At 44.5% G+C, this 7347-nt stretch overlaps 1 non-coding gene across 1 annotated transcript; it reads left to right on the top strand.

Moving 5' to 3' along the window:
* The first annotated feature begins 7235 nt into the window (after window positions 1-7235).
* LOC111816002 lies at window positions 7236-7342 on the top strand. The gene has a single exon (XR_002820557.1). It is a non-coding gene; the product is annotated as a U6 spliceosomal RNA (small nuclear RNA).
* The last annotated feature ends 5 nt before the right edge of the window (window positions 7343-7347 follow it).

Raw genomic sequence — 7347 nt, forward strand, 5'->3', positions numbered from 1 at the left:
GCTCGATCTCCAGAATCACACACACACACACACACACACACACACACACACAGCCCAGAAAGCTTCTAAAATAATTTAGTAACACCGACATGCTGGGTATTATACACTCCTCTCTACTTCATAAAAGGACCTGGACAATTATAACAAATGATTAGGGGGCTGAGGATATAGATCAGAAGCACAGTGGCTGCCTGGCAAGTGTGAGGTCCTGAGTTTGATATCCAATAACCACTCCCCCCCCCAAAAAAAAAAGAGAAAAAATAACAGCTAGGGTCCTATAGTTTGGGTCTAGAAGGTCCCCTGCATTTGTTTTTGTGTGACTGGGACCCAATGCCTCCCCCCCCCACCTCCACAAGTGTGGCTTCAGTTTGTGCGTCACTGACTCCAGGACAGAAATATGACAGAAGGATGCGGTGGAGCAAAGCTACTCAGTGGAAGGCTGCTGGGAAGCAGAGCAGGGGAACAGTGCTAGCTAGAGAGGAAGGGGCCAGGAACCAGACAGGGACCCCAGGGCTGTGCCTTTGTGACTCATCCAGACACATCCAGAAATGTGCTCTAATAATTCTCCAGGGTGGACCCCAAAGTCAAACATGTTGACATTCCACCCTGACCCACATACCCTCAGAAGCCCATGTTAATGGCTTGGCCCCTCGCCCTTCCTCTTTCTATTTGCTTCCCAGCTGCCATGTGGTAAACAGGCTGCTTCTGCCTCCTGTCCAGTGCCACCATATGCCCAAAGCAACAAAGCCAAATAAGTAAGGGCTGGAACCTCCAAAATCATGAATCAAAGTCAAGCTTTTTATCATCATCATCATCATCATCATCATCATCATCGTCATCGTCATCATCATCGTCATCGTCATTGTCATCATCACCATCATCATTGTCATTATTATTAAGTTGATTATCTCAGGTATTTAGTCACCACGCTAACATACGGGGTAATCATGACCACAGTCCTTCTCAAACGTCAGCATGCATCACATCACCCAGAAGGCTGTGAACACACACATTTCTGAATCCCACCCCTAGTTTCAATTCTCAGTCTGGGATGGGGTCTGACAGTTTTTATTTCCTTTCTCTTCTTCCTTTTTCTGTTTTCACTTTTTCTAACAGGATCTCACTGTGTAGTTCAGACTGGAATGAACTCACTATGTAGTTCAGGCTGGCCTCAAACTTGCAATCTTCCTGCCTCAACCTCCTGATAGCTGGGATTATATGAAGGTGCCACCATGCTCAGCTGATGGTTTATATTTCTGAGTTCCCAGGACACTTGTGAGAACCACTGTGCATATACTACCATCGTCCTCGGGCACAGTGACTTCTGTGGGCCACAACACTTCATAAATGCTGGTGGAACGGATAATGGGAGACACATATCCCAGAGGGTGAGTATTCTATGTTAGATTTTAGTAATGTACCAGTGAAAAGACCAATGCTTTCTGTTCTCATGAAGCTTATACTGTGGTGAAAAAATCTATGACTACAAAGGTCCATGAATATGACAGAAGCAAAGCAAGTGGTACTGTGACACTGCTTAGGAAACACCCCGTCCAGTGTGTCTTCGTTTTCTGAAAATTCCTCTTAAATACCACATCTCCAGGTTCTATCATGAGTAGTTTAGCAGGAATCCAAGAGATGAGAAAGTAGGAGAAGGGAAAGGATGGGGTGGAGGAGAAAAGAGAAAAGAGAGTGAGCCCTTGTTGGTAGATAAAAAGAGCAAAAATAAGTTTGGCCAGGAGTCAGGTCCAGGTTCTTCTTACCGCTGACTATAAATGTAGCCCTATTTAATCAACTACAGAATGAGATCGTCTCTGACTATATATCTGTGATCCTAATAATTATCAAGCGAAAGGACAGGGATGTGTGCCTGAAAGCTATGCTGCTTCTTCCCCGCCTCCTCTCTCACACCCACTCCTGCCATCGCAGAAGAGTCTCTCCAGGTCTGGTTGTTTGAGCTACTTATGATTGGTAAGACCAACATTCGGTTTCAAGTAGCCTTAGCTGATAGGGACTTTTCTCTCTTTTTTTTGGCAGAACGAGGGATTGAACTAAGGCCGTTGCACTTTCCAGGCAAGCACTTATTCTAGTGAGCCATCTCCCTGGCCCTTGATAGGGACTTTTCAAGGACCCAAAGGGAAGTATGCAATGAACAAAAATGACTTGTTTCCATAGCAACAGTATTGAGGTCTCAGAGAGAGCTGGAAAGTTATCTGGGTTAGTGTAGCAGTTCTGATGGACCAGTCCCACTGAGGCGTCTTCCCTCCCAGCCACTCTGGCTCAAAGCTCTGCCCACTATAAGCGTTTCCTCCCAGACTCACTCATCTCCTGCTGTGGTCATTATCCCCATAGCAATTAGGATGACATGTTTGCTTTTGTCCTGGGCTTAATTTTTAAATTATTTCCCCACAAACTTTTATCAGAGGCCTTCATTTTTCAGGCCAAGTTTTAAGTAATCTTATCCATAATGAAGTCCACAAGTAAGGGATTATACCAATAGTAGATTTTGGTGGCATAAATGTCTTCTTTACTAACAATACAGTGAGACAGTCTGCTAAGTCCTTTCCTAATCTGCTCTCTCTGTCTTGCAGTGGCTTTGCTCTAAGTGTTCACCCAGAGATGTTAACACTTTTCAAAACATCTGCTGAGGCTGATCCTCTTATGGAGAGCTTTGAGCAGCCATAATCAAGCAGAACACCCACCCCACGCTGTGCACAACTGGTATACGGCACTTTGAAATGTTGGGGACTGGGCCAGTCTTATGTCCATTTATAATGCTGGTCACTGGCTCTCCATTATGTGAGCAGGATGAGGCACCAAGTAGCATGTGCTTAGGCCACATTGAGTTGCAGGGCAGGGCGGGCTCTACTCTAAGTTCTTAAAATGATAGGGCCGTCCTTCCAGGCTTCCGTAGTACACAGCGCCAACCCTTCCTCCTCACATCTAGCTGGACTACTCCTCTGGAATCACTCTATTGTCACCATCATTACACAGGTACCTTGGGGTTGTCTTTTCACAGTGGATTTCACTTTTATCCTGGCTTTTGTTCTATAGCCTGTAAGTTCAGGATGTTCTTCATTGCCTTTTATCATTGTTTATATCAGTATTGGGAGGGAATTCCCAGGAGTAAAAAAAAGAAAGAAAGAAAGAAAAAAGTTCCAAGATATGACTCAGATTCAGCGCTTCAGTAAAGGAACAGTCTCTGCCCCACGGGCAGGAGCTGTATTCTTGCCAACCCCCGCTATGAGTGAATAGGCGAAGCCTCCTTTCAGATTTTCTAAGTCATTTTGAAACAGACTGCACTTGGTACTTTCACTGCCATCCTTCCTTGGAAATGCCTTGTCAGATCACCGGTGGTTTTGTCTGTAGATGCTGGTGCCAAGGTGAAGTTACAAACCTTTGCTCACCATGTAGTATGCGTCACAGTCACATGTCTTGGGCTCCTGAGCTGTGATCATGGGGGAACTACCCGCTCAGGCCCCCCTCCTGTCCCTCTCTTGGACAGGAGCTTTCTTTCTCTCAATAAATATATTCTAGGGGCCGGGGAGATGGCTCAGTAGAGTAAGTGCTTGCCTGGCAAGCCCAAGTGTCTGAGTTCAATCCCCGGTTCTGGAAAAAACCTCCTATTTCCAGCCTCCCAGCACTGGAATTATAGAGGTCTGCCACCATGCCAGGTCTCAGTGGCTGGCTCAGCATGCTGGGGGGTGGAGCCGGCACAGCATGTGGTACCAGGGATAGAACCCCAGTCCCTGCGCTTGCCTAAGCAAGTACTTAGTCTGCTGAGCTATCTCGCTGGCTCTGTCCATGCTTCTGATCACAGACCTGTGAGCTAATACATGGGTGTTGTCTTATGTTGCTAGGTTTGTGGTAAGTTGTCATGCAGCAGTGTGTGACTATGTAGTTTAAAGAGGAGAAGGAGGCAGGGCAGCCTATTCTTTCTTTCTTTCTTTTTTCTTTGGCAGAACCAGGGATTGAACTCAGGCCCTTGCGCTTGCCAGGGAAGTGCTTATTCCACTGAGCCATCTCCCCGGCCCAGGGCAGTCTATTCTTGAGAACCAGCTATCAGGAAAATCCACCAGGCAAAACCACACCATGATTAAGGCAGAGAGGAGGGTGCGCTAAGGTTTTGTTTTGTTATGGTACTGGGAATCGAACTCATGACCTCGTGCTTGCCAGGCAGGCACTGTGCACTGAGCTGTGTCCCCGCCGACTAAAGTTCAATATGTGCCTGACAAAATGAGAATGATGTGATTGGCAGGAAGATGCTGGCAAATATAATTATCAAATGCAAAGTCTTCCTTCATTCTTATTCTTTCTTTCTTGGAATATATAAATAGATATCTACATTTGTGAAGATACAGTACTCCCCTCCCCATCCATGGGTTTTGCTTTTGGTGGTTTGGGTAACTTAAAGGCAACCACAGTCTAAAAATATTAAGTGGAAATTTCCAGAAATAAATAACTCATATGTTTTAAATAGCTGTTATTACAGTATATTGTTATAGTTTTATATGTTATTATTGCAACAATTAATCTCTGTGTATAGTTCATAAATTAATTTTATTTAGGTACATATGTGCAGGAGAAAATTTTATTTAGGTACATTTAGTGCATGTGGTCCCACATTGTCCATCCTTCCATGTGGGTCTAGGAAGGGATCCCTTGTAGATAAGGGGCTCTGCCCTGTCAGAAAAGTACAGATTTCCTAATATATATGAAGCAAAAATAACAAACACAGATGCAGGCAAAGCTTCCTAAATCCCAGAAAGTTTCCCAAAGGGATGGACATAAAGCTGGAACTATATATCAATCTCATTTAACAGTGAAAATTCTGACAGACATGAAAACTCCTTCGACTCTCCAGCCCATTTCTGATAGAAAGGCTGCCTTCCCACTGGCTCACTAGTGCAAAAGAATCCCAGCATATTCCTGAGCATTGCCTCCAGCTGAGAAGATTATCTGATGGGTGCCTCTCAGCTGCCCTTGAGTCCACACTCTTGGGGGACCCTGGGTGACAAAGAAGAGGCTCAGAAGCTCAGAGACAAAGTGTGAGGTGCACCTAGCACTGGGTCAGAACTAACAGCAGAGCGGTGTCCTGGGAATGGCTCTGCCACTGGGTTCCCAGAGGGCCGAACATACCGTGTGTCTGGTGAGGAAGTGGCCCTCCCAAGGGGCCCAGGCAGGGAGAAGACGGGAGCTCTACTACTGTCTTGAGAGAAATGTGTTTGGTTTTTTTTTTCTTTTTACAAGCAGAAAAGAACCGACAGAATGTATCAAATCAGGCAGGTGAGGTAGGAGATGTAAGTCGTAAGTCGTAAGTTGTGGTTTTACTGATCTTACACTACTACAAACCTTTTTTCCTAAGGAAAGAAACTCCACAGTCACGATGAGATGAGAGTCCACTAGTACCACCTCTTCCTCTTCCGCCACGTGTTTTCGTGATCTTTCTGCTCACGTGGACATTCCTACAGTCTTATTATATGTGCTCTGTTGGCACACGCTTTTTAAAAATCCCTTATTTATTGACTAAATCAGTTGTGATTTTCCTTATGGTTAACTGGGTTCATTAGGGAAGGAAATTATAAACAGAAGTCCTGCTTACTGTTTTTCTCAAAGATTTCTAAAATACCCAAGAGTTCAACTCCCAGGAGGAGTAATGAGCAACTTGGAAGTGTTTACTTCTCATGGAATCAGAGTGCATATATGACACTCATACAGAGGCATTGAACCATAAAGAATCCAGAAGTGGGACTGTGAACCCCTGTTATTATGTGCGAAGTTATGTGAGACTTGGTGTCACCTCCCCACCTAACACACAGGTCTTCAGCATTTAAGGGCTCTTTTTTTTGGTGGAACTGGGGATTGAAATCAGGTCCTTGTGCTTGCCAGGCAAGCGCTTATTCTACTAAGCCATCTCCCCGGCCCTTTAAGGGCTCTTTAGTCTTGGCTCTATCAGGATTTTCTTGGGTACAAATGACAGGAACGTAATTTAACTATCTCAACCACATCTTCCAAAGAGCAAGAGTGGAGAAAGCCTAACGATCCCAGAGAGCAGACCCTGCAATGCCATCAGGGCTGTTTTTGCTTTTCTCTGTGCATCAGTTTCTTGCTGTCAAACCACCTTCAGCTGCAGATAGCAGCCTGGTCCATTTGCTGCCTCCCAGATGCAGGTGACCATCTTACACTGGTCCATCTTGAGTCAGCACTGGCTTGGGTCTGACTTCCTGAAAGCAGACTTTGCTATGCAGTGTGCTTTGAAATAAAGTGCTGTCAAAATAGAAAGAAGAAAGAAAGAAGAAAGAAAGAAAGAAAGAAAGAAAGAAAGAAAGAAAGAAAGAAAGAAAGAAAGAAAGAGAAAGAAAAGAAAAGAAAAGAAAAGAAAAGAAAAGAAAAGAAAAGAAGGAAGAAAGAGAATTGAAGATGTAGGGAGTGAGAAGTAGAGTAGGGAAGTGGAGAGAAGCCAAGCAAAGGTGTGATTTTCAGGTAAAATTTCAGCCTCAACTTGATTCTGCCAGGAAGCTCTAAAGCACAAGTGGTATGCTGAGGCCCTCTGGAAAAAAGCAAGTTTGCTGGGCTTTTAAAATTCCCACCTTGGGGCCAGGGAGATGGCTCAGTGGAATAAGCGCTTCACTGGCAAGCACAAAGGCCTGAGTTCAATCCCCGGTTCTGCAAAAATAAATAAATAAATAAATATAAAATAAAATTCTCACCTCAGGTAGTCATTGGCTAGAGGCCACCATGAGAAGCATAAATTCCTGGCACTGAGAAGGAAAATTTCCTGGTGTTCGCAGGTGATATACAAAACTCTCCAGTAGCCTAAGACAGGCCTCAGAAGAGTCCCCAGTGTGAGCCCTTACAGACAAAGCACTCCAGAGCTGGGGCATAGGCACAGAAATAGTTATTCTAGGAAATTAGTACAAAGAACCGAAAGTGTCTGTCACACGTGTTTTTTCTAGAATCAAGCACCGCGATCAGTGCCTTGGGATTCTCTATTATATCCTTCTCCTCTTAAAAAGTCACTGAAGCCAGGATATGGAATTACCTAAGTGATGGCTGCTACTATTTGGCTTTCATGGTCAAAGCTAGGGGAAGGAGAAGTTCCCTGAGAGGAATGTGATGGAAGGTGAAATACAATTCTCTACACCATCTATTTCCAAATGAAGAAGGCCAGTGAACCACTTTCAAACAGGATTGTGTAAATAACATTGAAGCCTGGTATCAAGATCTAGCATCAAGTGCTCGCTTCGGCAGCACATATACTAAAATTGGAACGATACAGAGAAGATTAGCATGGCCCCTGCGCAAGGATGACACGCAAATTCGTGAAGCGTTCCATATTTAAAAAAA

This window comes from Octodon degus, unplaced genomic scaffold (genome assembly GCF_000260255.1).
Source record: "Octodon degus isolate 3935 unplaced genomic scaffold, OctDeg1.0 scaffold00024, whole genome shotgun sequence".
NCBI classification, from domain to species: Eukaryota; Metazoa; Chordata; class Mammalia; order Rodentia; family Octodontidae; genus Octodon; species Octodon degus.